Source organism: Ahaetulla prasina, chromosome 1 (genome assembly GCF_028640845.1).
Source record: "Ahaetulla prasina isolate Xishuangbanna chromosome 1, ASM2864084v1, whole genome shotgun sequence".
In the NCBI taxonomy this organism is placed as follows: Eukaryota; Metazoa; Chordata; class Lepidosauria; order Squamata; family Colubridae; genus Ahaetulla; species Ahaetulla prasina.
Genome location: NC_080539.1, coordinates 100747015 through 100762208, shown reverse-complemented (window position 1 = coordinate 100762208; position 15194 = coordinate 100747015). Strand labels below are relative to the sequence as shown.

The 15194-nt window shown below is 38.6% G+C and overlaps 1 protein-coding gene across 3 annotated transcripts in view; it reads right to left on the bottom strand.

The window, feature by feature from the left end:
* HIVEP2 (HIVEP zinc finger 2) overlaps positions 1-15194 on the bottom strand; it is a 176341-nt gene that overhangs the window by 30818 nt on the left and 130329 nt on the right. For 2 of the 3 annotated variants that reach the window (XM_058170521.1, XM_058170512.1), the window contains exon 4: positions 877-922. The gene's annotated coding sequence lies outside the window, so the exon portion shown is untranslated. Of the gene's footprint in view, positions 1-876; positions 923-11151; positions 11225-15194 lie in introns of all 3 variants that reach the window. The other variant, XM_058170527.1, reaches the window with a different exon arrangement.

The following is a 15194-nucleotide window of genomic DNA, read 5'->3' as shown; positions in this document are numbered from 1 at the left end:
GGTGCCGGCATCCACAGCCACTCCGTCTTGGAGGGATTGAGCCTGAGTCTGTTTCTCCCCATCCAGACCCGTACGGCTTCCAGGCACCGGGACAGCACTTCGACCGCTTCATTGGAGTGGTCCGGGGTGGAAAAGTACAGCTGAGTATCGTCAGCGTACAGATGATAACTCACCCCGAAACCACTGATTACTTCACCCAGCAGCTTCATATAGATGTTGAACAGGGTAGGCGAGAGAATCGACCCCTGAGGTACCCCACAAGTAAGGCGCCTCGCGGACGACCTCTGCCCCCGTCAACACCGTCTGCGACCGGTCAGAGAGATAGGAGGAGAACCACCGATAAACAGTGCCTCCCACTCCCAATCCCTCCAACCGGCGCAGCAGGATACCATGGTCGATGGTATCAAAAGCCGCTGAGAGATCTAATAGGACCAGGGCAGAGGAGCAACCCCTATCCCTGGCCCTCCAGAGGTCATCCACCAATGCGACCAAAGCCGTCTCCGTGCTATAACCGGGTCGGAAGCCGGACTGGAACGGGTCTAGATAGACAGCTTCATCCAGGTGCCGGGGAAGCTGCCATGCAACCACACTCTCTACAACCTTCGCCACAAAGCGAAGGTTGGAGACTGGACGGTAATTCCCCAAAATAGCTGGGTCCAGGGAAGGCTTCTTAAGGAGAGGTCTCACCACCGCCTCTTTCAAGGTGGCGGGGAAAACCCCTTCCACCAAAGAAGCAACATTTACATGCTTGTTAATTTTTTTCTTAAGAAATAAAACAACAGGGCTGTGGTATGAACTAGCAAGAATCAGTCCAGAGTAAAGGCTATGGGTTTCAGGAGTTACTGTTTGCTTGACTTTTGATTTTTTTTCAAATACCTTCATCTTGTTGGCATCTATTATACATGATAAATCTTGAAGGTTCCTGGAGAGGAAGAGAAATAAAAAAGCAATTAGGGAAAAGTTTGAAATCTACAGCGATTCCATAGAATAGATATTTTGAAATGCTGCTATTATTATTTATGTACAGGAAATGATAAAGTCTATTCCAAAGAATTTAGGGAAGTGGATAAAATAAGTTTTCCAGAATAAACATTTTCAAATCTTTGTAGAAGCCAATTGAACTTTTAAGTTAGCATCACTGACTGAAATGTAAGTATTTCAGAGGCTGCACTCACCAAGCAATCCTTAATACAACAGAACCTAATGTCGTCCTTCTGAACCAAAGCCTGGACTGAGAAAGGACAGCAAAATTACTGTGCTGAAGCCACTGCAATCTGTTCAAAGGTTTGGCAGAGCCTGTTGAAGGCCTAAGCCTTGATTTCTGGCATTCTGAGGACTAACAGGAAAGGATCCAGTAGCATCCTTGACTTTGTATCTGAATGGTCTAAAACTTGGCAACTCCAAATCTCTACCAGCAAATGCTCTGTCTTACACATTGGAAAAAAGAATCTAAACACTAAATACAAACTCAATGGACATTACCTTACAGATGACCCCCACCCTGTTAAAGACCTTGGAATTTTCATATCAAATGATCTAAGTGCCAAAGCCCACTGCAACTACATCGCAAAAAAGGCTTTAAGAGTTATAAACCTAATCTTGCGTAGCTTCTTCTCCAAAAACACTACACTACTAACCAGAGCATATAAAACATTTGCTAGACCAATTCTTGAATACAGCTCGACTGTCTGGAACCCATACCACTTTTCTGACATCAATACAATTGAACGTGTCCAGAAATATTTTACAAGAAGAGTTCTCCACTCCTCTGAATACAACAAAATATCTTATGCCACCAGACTTGAAATCCTGGGTTTAGAAAATTTAGAACTATGCTGTCTTCGACATGACCTGAGTTTAACTCATAGAATCATCTATTACAATGTCCTTCCTGTCAAGAACTACTTCAGCTTCAATTGCAACAATACACGAGCACACAATAGATTTAAGCTTAATGTTAACCGCTCCAATCTTGATTGTAGAAAATATGACTTCAGTAACAGAGTTGTTAATACTTGGAATACACTACCTGACTCTGTGGTCTCTTCCCAAAATCCCCAAAGCTTCAACCAAAAACTGTCTACTATTGACCTCACCCCATTCCTTAGAGGTCTGTAAGGGGCGTGCATAAGAGCACAAGAGTACCTACCGTTCCGGTCCTATTGTTTCCTTTCATTATATCCAATTAATATAGTTATTACATACTCATACTTATATATATATATATATGCTTATATATTGTATAGTTATTTCATGCTTATGCTTATATATACTGTGTGACAAAATAAATAAATAAATAACTAAAATCAAATCAAATCAAATCAAATCAAATCAAGGCTGGGGTGGATGAAGGCAATAAAGGGGTGCATTGTCTGAGGAGGCTATCCAAAGGGTCAGTGATGGCTATGGAGCCTGGGTCAGTGCTCCTATGTGCCAATCAACTGTTTAGCAATTGACTGAAAGGCATGGCAATTGCAATACTACGGGGCAGTCTCAGAGCGGTGACATTAGGCCAGCCTGGATCCTATGGCTGCCGCTCAGCTCTCTGATCTACCCTGGATGTGAAAGATGCTAGGTGTGCCACTGAAAGGATTGAAGGTTACACGGCTCCTTCCATAGTATTGCTACAATTCAGTGATGCAAATGACTATTTGGGTCAAATCATCAGGTTTCAGGCTACCTATATACAGGAGTGGCTTTTGATTAAGCTACCGAAGCATAACCTCTCTGTCTTCATTATCAGCTACTAGTGTCACAGCATTAATAACTTTTAAAAAAAACAGAACTTCTAAACAATTGATATATTGCTTGATCGATATAACTACCAAGCATTAAGGTTTAAGACACATGTATAAAAACAATTGTAAATCAAACATGTGTTGGTAAAGCAGAATAGTATTCCAGCTCAATGTAATGCTCTAAAATAGAAAGCCAAGGCAAGTACAGTTCTCAGCAGAAGGAATCCACATGGGCAGGGCCACTGCTGATAACGTTATCCTGAAACCCACAATCAAATCAGATTTATATTGGATCTGAAAACAGAGTTTTAAGATCAATCTTTAAGACTTGGACAGATCAGTGTCAGTATACACAACATTTCAGACAGGTAAGTTTAAAAACTGTCCAGGATTCAAAATTCACATCACATTTTAAAGTGACCTCAGCAACTGATGTGAAGCTGATATGATGTACATATATTTATTTTAAATAAGCACAGTCTTTGCGATAAGATCAATAGAGATAAGCCTCATGACATAATGGCTGCAGTATCTTACTAAAGCAGGCCTATGCACACATCTGCATTTAGAAGGGCTTTCAACACCTATGAGCAAACAAATTGGCATCCATGGAAAACATCAACACCTCGTAAATTTGAACCTGCTCCCAACCAGGTATGAAAATCGGTACACTTCAACGCCAAGTGTGAAGATGACCTCACTGCTAAAGTCCTTGTTGTATTAACTGAGGATTGTTCTGAAGTGACAACACAGGTGCAAAATGGGAGGGCAAGACTGATCACATACTGAGCTCAATGTTATATATGTCTATGATCAAATATCCAATGTCCACAAGGGATGCGCTACCTGAAGTTGCCCAATTATGTTACAAAGCCCATCCTACATTAAAAAAAATATATCACATAACTAGCTATTTAAAAATTATTTGATATTACTGAATTCTTTTTAGTTTTGAAAGTATTGCACAATGTCTCTGAATACTACAACTGTTTATTAAAACATAGTTATAAGCAAACAACTAATGTGATTATGCCAGTATATAATAATGGGATGAAGCACAATAACGGCACAACTCCTGGTGATGTCATATCCATGTCATTTCCTTTGTAGTAATATGCAAATAGTTTGCCTGGGGTGTTTTTTCCACTTCTAGTCTAGCCCACATCCCCAGGATTTCCTGATTATCTCCTATGCTAATATCAACCTGTCCTAAACCTTTTTAACGTTTTCAGATCAGACCAGATTGGCTAGGTGCTAGTTAATTAGTTAATAAGCTAATTAAACGATCAGCTAAGCATCCATTAAAAAAATACAATTGCTTGTAAGCTAGAAAAACTGATTCAAAAGAAAGCCAGATGGTCACAAGTAAAATAAGCATGCTATTACATAAATATTGAAAATAACATATTTCCCGTTCACCAAATGTCCATGTCAGCTACAATGGGGGAAAAACACTAAAAAGCAGCAAGGGTCTACTAAATTCTATAGCTGTGATGGCGAGCCTATGGTACATGTGCCAGAGGTGGCATGCAGCGCCCTCTCTGTGGGCACACGAACTGTCACCCCAGCTCAGCTTCGCCGCATATGTGCGCACACCTCCCATCGTCCAGCTGGTCTTGAAATATCTGCCGCGCATGCACAGGGACAAGCCGCACCTTGAGGCGCCACGCATGTGCGAGGGGGCAGGGCGCTCACGGAGGTGCACACATGCGCAGGGGGCAGGTGCACATGCACAGGGCAGGGTACATGAGCAGGGGTCTCACACACACATTGCATTTTGGGCACTCAGTCTGGAAAATGTTAGCCATCACTCTTCTATAGCCATAATTGCAGAAAAACTATGATGATTCCAAAAGGTAATAAATCCTAGAAAGAGTTGTATAGAGCAGGATGTTTCAAATTATCCTGCAGAACCGTAGGGTTCCATGAGAATTTGATGAGATTGTGTGAGAGGCTAAAGGGAGGGGGGGAGTTGAATGTAGTCAATTTTCCATAATTAAAGTTTTCTCTCTTGATCAGGGTCCAGCATGGTTTTTTTTTTAAACCAGAAGGTTCTACTCTGGTGTAAAGAACTTTATGCAGGCAACAGTCTGTTTTATCAGGTGATTTTGACTCCACTCAGGAAATCTTCACATAATGACAAGAGGATCTGTGTCTACTGCTATATATCTTTCTTTCCCTAGCAGCTATCTCCCCTTTCATAGGTACATGTTGACAGATTTTAAAATACAGTGGTACCTTGATACTCAACTGCTTTGAAACTCATTGAATGTATTACTCAACCCATTATCACACAAAAATTTTGTCAACACACAAGCTAGGACTTCCCGTGTTGGTGTGATTCACTATATTATTCCATATGGGAAAAATTTGTTTGGTACTCATCGTTTTTGGTAATCATCGTTCCTCTTGAAACCTATTAATTATGATTACCGTGGTACCACTGTACATATATGAACAAATACATTTTAGAAAGGAAACCAATTTCATTTTTTAACAGAAATAAATAGCAAAAGCTGTATAGAAGTAGTCCTCAACTTACAATCATAATTTACTTCAAAATTACAGTTGTAAATCATGCCGCAGTTAAGCAGATCATGTGACCAGTCCAATTTTACAACAATTTTTGCAGCGATTAAGCAAATCCGTGGTCGTTAAGTGAATGCTATGATCATTAAGCAAACCCATTGTCTTCGATGGACAGATTTTGCCAGAAACTGGAAGTAAATTCAGGTTTTTTGGGGAGGGGGGGATTTTGTCTTGTCACTGCAGAATGTTATAAATGGGCGTAAATGCAGGCTGGTTTGCGAGCATCACAAATGTGATCACATGACTGCGGGCTGGGGGGGAATCAAAATTTTGAAATTTTATTTATTTATTTATTTAATTAATTAATTTTGTCATAACAATATACACAAGCATAACACAAAAGATTATATAATATATAAACATATATATGAGGAGAAACAAGGTAGTATAAGCATATATATATATAGGGGAAGAAACAATAGGACAGGAACGGTAGGCACGTTTGTGCTCTTATGCACGCCCCTTAGAGTCCTCTTAGGAATGTGGTGAGGTCAACAGTGGATAGATTTTGAATAAAGCTTTTGGGGTTATGAGAACAGACCACAGAGTCAGGTAATGCATTCCAAGCATAGATAATTCTGTTACAGAAATCGTGTTTTCTGCAATCTAAACTGGAGTGGTTGACATTAAGTTTAAATCTGTTGGTAGCTCTTGTGTTATTGTAGTTGAAACTGAAGTAGTCATTGGCAGGAAGGACATTACAACGGATGATTCTATGAGCTAAACCCAGGTCCTGTCGAAGGCGACGAAGTTCCAAGTTTTCTAGACCCAGGATATTAAGTCTGGTGGAATAAGGTATTTTATTGGTTACGGAGGAATGGAGAACTCTTCTCGTAAAATACCTTTGGACACGCTCAACTGTATTGATATCAGATATATGGTATGGGTTCCAGACAGGCGAGCAGTAATCAAGAATTGGCCTAGCAAATGTTTTATATGCTCTGGTCAGTAGCATGGTGTTTTTGGAAAAGAAGCTACGTAGAATTAAGTTAACAACTTTTAGAGCCTTTTTTGCTATATAGTTGCAGTGGGCTTTGGCACTTAGATCGTTAGATATAAAAACTCCAAGGTCTTTGACAGGGTGGGGGTCATCTGTGAGGTCATAAGTGCCTTTTCTGGATTCATTACAATTCTGAACCATCACTAAGCAACCAGTAATAAGTCAAGGATTGCCTGTATATCATTTACAAGTGCATGTCCAAGCTTTATCACAATAGCTTTTGTGCTATTGCTGTACTTTTGTGGTGGCCATATTTGCTAAGAAGCCATTTCTATAGGTGAAGAGCAAACATGTAGGCATGTCAATATATCAGAATTCTTGGACAATACAGCTAAAAGAACGAAAGCACACAATAGTTGACGCTACTTATTCATAATACTACCCTTCTTTTTCATTAAGGAAATAATTATAACCAAAGAGGGCATGTTCTTTGAGTCACATAGCTGTTTTATTAGATTTATTATAAATTACTTTGGGGGATTGCAACAAAAAGTGTATAGTCCCAAGTAAAATGCACTTGTAGCTAGTTTTCCACTTTAGTATCATCATATCCTACAGGTTCATTCTAAAGCTTCTTTTTCATTGCCATGAAGAGGGGAAAAGCAAGACTCTAAACTTTGTTCGCACATTTCTTGAAAAGTTATTTTCTCCATGGAATTCTGTAAAATAATATTAAATGTTTTTTTTAAAAAAAGAAGATTAAAAACTAATATAAATTAATATAAAATGGAGGGAGAAAAAGTCAGAAAGCTAAAAGTGCAAGAAAGAAAGAAAAAAGATACAAAGAAATAGATTCCAATTTTCTTTACAACCGTTGTAAGTAGGATTATAAATTTACCTCTTACAGCATGACGCTCTTATTTCTATAATCTATCCTGTCTAATCATCAAAACCATAAATTTTAAGTTCATCTTTTTTGATTTGATGCAAAACTTCCATAAGGGGTTTCCAGGCAGCAATAAATATATTTTCCTTTTTGAATCAAAATCAATTTGGCCATCTCAGCAAGTTCCATCTCCTTCACCAACCATTCCTTTACTATAGATATTGCTAACTCTTTCCATCTTTATGCATACAAGTATCTTACTATGTTATCATATACAAAAACAACATTCCATGATGTTTTTTTCCAACTGTTCTCCATCAGTCCCAAGAGAAAGATTTCTGGTCTCAGCTGCATATTAATTTTTAAAATCTTCTGAATCGGTGTATATATTTGAATCCAAAATTTTCTAACTTCCGCCAAGCATGCTAAAATGTCCCTTTTTGTTGTTCATATTTCCAATATAAATTTGAAGTGCCTTTATGAATTCTGGATAACTTCTCTGATGTCAAATACCGATGTTCATTACTTTACAAAACTCTTATTTAAGAGTATAAACAGAAGATAAATTTCAATCCTTTCAACCACATATTTTCCAATTGTTCAATCTGTATATTATAACTAAGATTTTTTAGCACACATTATCATACATTCTTTCACTTGCTCATTTTCTATTTCAAATCTGAGTAAAATTTATATAATTGAATGTTCATCATTTGTACACAATTCTATTTCAAAACCAGTCTTATTCAATACCATCAACCAGGGGCTGTCAAACTCACAGTCTGAGGGCTGGATGTGTCACGCACTGGCCACACCCACACCTAATTTAGTGAAGGGGGGGGGAGAAAGGCACAATATGTGATGATGTGACGATGCAAATTTGACACCTCTGACATAAACTCTTTTGGCTATTTTAATTCTTTTAATAACTGTAAAAAAAAGAAAACCATTGACAACTAAATCCTACTGCAACCAGTTGCTCTTTTGATTTTATTTTGTATTTTCCCCTTGATTCTAATACCTCACAATAAGTTAGCCATTTGTGTTTGCCTATTATTTCTTGTCTATAAAATGGAGGAATTTCAAAAGTACTTTTAGGAAAGGGTTTTAGGAAGATATGGCTATGATTCAAATAAATAAATGTTGTGCACAGGCAATTGTGAATAGTTCGAACACTCTAGGAATCTCAGCTTGTATTTCACAATGAAAAAGATGGTCCTGGTGGTTATACAAAATCACCTTCAACAAGTTGCTTTACTGTCTCTAGCAGATTCTTTTGTACTATGGGTATGGAGCACCTCGAATTCAGGGAAAGAGCTGCTTTGGAATACACAGGGGCATTCATGCAGCACCTCTTGGCAGCTCCTTAAAGCAGCCACACCTTTTCCTGGCACAACACAGTTACCCTCTGAAGTTGCAGCACAATCCCAGGAAAATACATGTTTGGTTTAGGGAGTTGCCAACATCTGTGGTATGTGTGCATCCATGCCTACTCCAAAGCAACTTTTCCCTTCAAATTCAAAATGCTACCTAGTTCTATATCACACAATTGTGTTATTTCAGAATATTGAAAAGAATGATCTTGCCATGTTCACTAAAATTCTAGCTATTCACATCAGATTGCTGTGGAATAAAAGTTTCCAAGAATTTAGCTCTTGAAGCCCGCTTCTGTTCACTGGAAACAAACCAACCTATCTCAATGATAATAACTTCTGTTAGAGTTTGAATTACTGATCTGCATACACTGTAACTATTTCTTTAAATGAAGTTGGCCTATGACATGCTTTATGGTTGCAACGCATTACAAAAATGAGTAACATATAAATGTTTTTAATCAGAATCCATTTAATCAGAACAGAGCAAGAAGGGACCTTGGAGGTCTTGTAGTCCAACCTCCTGCTATTTTTAGAAGATAATTGAGACAAACTGCGTTCAGCTGACTAGTTTTCCATTGAGTAACAGAATGATACATTGAAATGCATCACCATTTCCTGCCTTAATACACGGGAAAAGAAAAAACTGTATGTAGAATCCATTCAGAATTAGAAATACTGAATCTTTACCAGCCACTCTCAATGACATAATGGGATTTAAAAACCACAAAACTGCAAATTGAAATTAGAGATTGTGAAGTACAGATCCCTTAATTTCCTGATCCCAATATTCCAACAGGATACTAACCAACATAGGGTTTCAACAAAAACCATTGACATACTTTTGAACATAGTGTCATAATTCTCATATCCCAAATACATCTTATATGTAAACTTTGGGTGTTGGGGATCAGCAGGGGAGGGATGAGAGACAAAACATTAAAAACTGTTTTTAACTAAGATGAGTTTGAGCCCCTATAGCTGCTTCATATATTACGGAAATATGAGAGAGCATTTACTACAATGCGTAAGTGTACCTCATTTGTTTATCCATTACATTTACATCCCAATGCAATCTGATGATTCTCAGAAATCTAACATGATATAAAGACATTAGAGCTTTCAGAATATATTTTTAAAAATATATCGAAATATATCATAAAACCAGTAAGAATAGGACAATATAAGATGGGAAGATATAAATTTAATAAATAACAACAGTAAAATAAAAAATTAAAGATTACAAAGTTCACTGAACAGATTAGAAATTCTTTGAAACACCTCAGTTTTCAACTTTTCATGAACGTCATCAATGAAAGGGGTGGTCTTATCTGCATCAAAAGACTTTTCCAAAGAAATGATCCTGCCACTGAAAAAAACCTTCACATATTCCCAGAACTGAATGTCAATAAGAACACAAGCTATTTCTTTCTGAATCAATGGTAGTTTCCAAGTAGTCTTTTAAAATCAGCCCCATATAGAATATCTTGGGTGGCAATGAAGGCATGGGCTGTAAACCGCCCTGAGTCCTTCGGGAGAAGGGCGGTATAGAAATTGAAATAAATAAATAAATAAATAAATGAATAAATGACTGAATGAATGAATGAATGAATGAATGAATGAATGAATGAATGAATAAATAAATAAATAAATAAATAAATAAATAAATAAATAAATAAATAAATAAATAAATAAATAAATAAATAAATAAATAAAAAAAAAAAAAATGGGTTACTATAGCCAGGTCCTCCTTCAACAGATAAAGCCACGGTTGGTGCATCCGCTGAAGCTGGGCAAAGGCCCATTTAACCACCTGCTGCTCAGATAAGAACCATGGATGCAGAAGGTTGTCCACATTAGAAATCTACTCGGCAGACAAGCAAAGATAGTGCTTGTCTGCCAGAGATAACATTGGTGTCAACAGAGAATCTCAATGAGCCAACAGTGCCTTCATCCTTTCTGGATTCAATTTCAGCTTGTTCCAGGCACTGAAGTAAAATATCAACAGCATCTCCCACAGCCCAGGGTGGTAATTTAAAGCTGGGTGTCATCAGGATACCGATGATAATACATCTCAAAGTGTCAGAAAATTCTGGCCAGACATTTTATATACTGCAAATGTTAAGGAGCAAGAGGGAAAGAGCTGACTCCCCAAGATAGGTTCATTGAAGGTTTGCGTCCATGGCCCCTCCTCTTCAACTAGTATGACTGAAACTGTTCACTAAGAAAGGAGTGGAACCACTGCAAAATGGTGCCTCTAATCCTAGTCCCTGAGGTGGTTCAGAAAATATCATAGTCAATGCTGCCAAGAGGTGGAAGAGGACCAGGAAATGTACGCTACCCCCCAAAATTATCTAATGCAAGGGGAGTCCCCAACCCCCAGTCCATGGACCAGCACAGGTCCATGGCATGACAGAAACCGGGCCACACAAACAAGTGAAGCCCCATCTATGGGATGCAGGCAGCATACAGAATCAAGCCCCCTCTAGTGCACGGAAAAACCTGTCTCCACAGAACTCGTCCCTGGTGCCCAAAAGGTTGGGGCCACTGATCTTATAGTTATCCAATGCTGTTCTAGTTCCAGGCCTAACGACTGACTGAAAAGTCATATAAATAGCTGCCTACCTTGAACCCTGAAAAGAGTTCAATCTTTTTTTCCCCGGTGGACTGTGTCATTGTAGAGAATCAGGGAGATGATCTTGAGAGAAATGGACAAGAAACATTATATAAGCAAACAGGGCTAAAAACAGTCCTGGGATATACACTATCATAAATTGTATGATTTATGGGGGCTGGGGATGGAGTGAGGTTTTTTTATTATTATTTCTTTTTAAATTATTATTTTTTTATTTATTTTGTGTTTTTACTGTTTGTAATCCTCCTAGGCTGGAGCCACTGTGGGTGAGTTGGAAGCTATATAAATGTTCTAAAATAAATAAATAAATAAATAAATAAATAAATAAATAAATAAATAAATAAATAAATAAATAAATAAATAAATATTAATATAGTATTCAGAAGAGACTCAGGCAAACTCTTCCCTGATTCACTACTGTAGCTGACCATCCACCACTTCTCAATAACCTTTCCTCAAAAAGGGAGGTTGAAGACAGGTGATCACCAGATCCAGTGACAGCCTCTTCAGTCTGTTGGAAGCACCACTCCTGTAAAAAATATCAACCATTTCCAAAGTCCACACAGCCACCTACACATTCTTCACAAGAGAGGTCCAAGCCACAGGTGTTAGAGACCTCTACAGACCCAATCCTCAGAATTCACAGGTCAGGAGTTGCAGATAACATGGCAAGATAGCTGTGGTCATAAGGAGTTAATGCTGCAGTGAAACTGAGTGAATTATCAGCTGTGCAAATTACTCACAGTGGGCAGAAGGGAGATCATAATGCTAAGTCCTCCCTGAAAGGAAATTAGTCACCCTAAACTAGCTTCTGGAAAACAGCCTGGTGACACATTAAGAGAGAAATGAAGATGCTTTCCCCTCCTTATTGCTATCATCTAGGCCATTGACTCCTACCTATGCCAGGTTGGGTTATCTTTTTGTCTTTCTCCACCAGTACTCCAGGTATTTTTTTTGTGCTTCATTTTTTAGAGGGCTTCATTAAATAAAGAAGCCAACCAGGATTAGCCCCTTCAAAGAGACTTCTCAGGGACAATCATGCCTCCCATTGCCAATAATTCATCAAGCCCTAAAGCAATTGTTCCAAAGAACTGGAAAATTCCCCAAACAGGCTTTGGAACCACCTAGATCCATTAGGCTCCTGGGTCTTACCAGAGATGGACCTCAGATTTAGGAGCTATGACTACCAACACTACAAGACTTTGTGATTCTCTGATTAACCTTGAAAGCAGATGAGGAAGGGATCTTGCTGGCTGCTACGGGTAGGTGGCTGGATACCAAGCGTATCTCTACATCCTAACAGCATACATATTATGTACTCACATTCTGGTATCTCAGGAGCAGAGTCTTTGATCATAGATAAGATGTTTCTATTAATCAATGCATCGCCAGATCTCCAAACTGTTGGACAAATTTCCAGAAAATTTCCACTATCCTCACCCACTCAGGTTTTGGTAATACATGTCAGATCTGCTGCTTCATCTACCATTGTATTGTAGATCAGGGGTGTCGAAGTGGTGGCCCGTGGGCTGGATGCGTCACAAACAGGCCACGACTACCCCAGCTCCATGCAGGGGAAAAACATTGCAAAATATCATGTGACGGCAACATGATGCTGCGAGTTTGACACCTATGTTGTAGATGAACCATGGTCTTATTGCAGGCACATCTAGCACCAATCATCAGCACCATGAGTCCTAACACCCAGAATAGAGCAACTAGGTTAGAAATCAAGATTGCTACAAGAGTGATAATTTTTGTCACATAATAAATGAGATGATACTTATCCCCCTTGGCCTAACATTACAGTTCATCATCTTATCCCCCTTGGCCTAACATTACAGTTATATGACACTAGCATACATTGAGCTTCCATTTCCCAATCACGTGTGAAAGCCCACTATTGGTTTGTTAGTCAGCTGTGCTTCATATTGCACGTACTGAAATACACAATCCCACTTACCCAGATTTTCAGATATGAGCAATCCCTTCTGCATACCATTCTTCCAAAGCAAACAGCTTGCAAGCTCCCTACAGACCTGATCACACCTGTTACATTACTCATTCACATATAGTATAACCTAAGCAACAACTCTGGCACTTGGCTATCACTGGCCTGCTTCTCACCTCAAATCTTTGAGATAGCTTAATACAGATACAGATAGGGACACGGTGTAGGTGTCCCTACAGATAGGAACACGGTGGCTCAGGGGCTAGGACGTTGAGCTTCTCGATCGAAAGGTCGGCAGCTCAGCGGTTCGAATCCCTAGTGCTGCCGTGTAACGGGGTGAGCTCCCGTTACTTGTCCCAGCTTCTGCCAACCTAGCAGTTTCGAAAGCACATAAAAATGCAAGTAGAAAAAATAGAGACCACCTTTGGTGGGAAGGTAACAGCGTTCCGTGCGCCTTTGGTGTTGAGTCATGCCGGCCACATGACCACGGAGACGTCTTCGGACAGCGCTGGCTCTTCGGCTTTGAAACGGAGATGAGCACCGCCCCCTAGAGTCGGCAACGACTAGCACATAAGTGCGAGGGAAACCTTTACCTTTACCTTTAATACAGATATATTAATTTTCCTTTCCACATTTTAGGATACTCTGTTCAGTCTGAAAATAAAATCACTACAAGCCAGCCCTCTTGCTTGTTTTCCCAATAGACAGACAATAGTTATAAAAATAGATCATGCAAATGAACTCTTTATGGCGTCAGCATCCAGATGAGCATGAATGATCAGATAAGGTTGAATGGCTGCAAAGAGCAAACTGTTAAGAAGAGTAGTTGCCTTTTTTAATCACACAGGCTTGTTATATTAAGCTCTTTTCTTCCTGCTCAGAAATCAGCTGTTATCAACACACGGATAAATTACATCTGACAAGATTCAATCCTCTTTTAATCACATGTTTCCTTCTAACCCAGGAAGCAGCAGCTCACTGGGAATTAAAGGCACAGTGGAGGAGTCAGGAAAGACAAAGGCAAGCATAAATCTAAATATAGCAGGACTACCTACTACATATGATTGTTTCCATATATTTAGCAAGTCTAACACTTGATTTTTTTTATTTTCTTTCTTGTTTTAAAAAGTCACCTAAAAACACACCAGCTTTCTGTTTTTAAATATATTATTGGCTATGTTCTATTTGATACACAACAATATTTTAACAGTGATCCTTTATCACTATAGATATCACTCTGTATAACTTGTATTGTTCAAAGCCAGCAAAAGAACCTGCATTTGTTACTTTTCACTGCTCATTCTTTTAAATTAAAATCTAGAAAGTTTATAGAAATATAACTTGAAATTTTGTTCTTCAATGTCACTGAAAATTTCTTAAACTGATATTAGTTTAACACTTCAGGTAAAAATGTGATATGAAATAAGCCAAAGAAGCTAATAAACAGAAAAATGAATAGAAAAAAATCTCAAACCACCTCAAACACTCATTTCTACCCTGAGAAATCCAACTGCCTGAACTGACACAGAAACTTCTATACCCAGGAAATAAATACTGTAAAGTATTATCAAGATTAAATCTGCTATCGGGAGACAGAAGTGTTGAGTAATGTTTATTCCATTTGAGTGGTCAGAATGATTTTGACCAATTTCCATTTTGGAAACTAGTTTAGTCTGGGCCTATTCGGAAGAAGGAAAAGTTCTTTTCTGTGAGTACCATTTTACCATACAGCTTTCTAGATTTCCAAGTAAGATATAACATATAAAGAAATATAATAAGGTGAGCCAAAGTGTACTGCATACTACGGAAGGAGGAAAAAGAATAAACGAATAAATTTCCACTCAATATAGGAAATGGCATTCACTTCTATCTATGGGTGACGACTTAGATGGCAACTTGTTCAAGATTTATAACACTAATGGAAAATTACAGAAGGCACTGATTTGTCATACTGTGATGCGTACACCTTCATGTAAATTCAAAATAATTTTACTCTAAACTTAAACATCTGCCCCCTAACAGAAGTAGATTTTGTTTCCTTCTGAAAAATGTCAGCCACACGGAAATGATGTTTATGTTGCC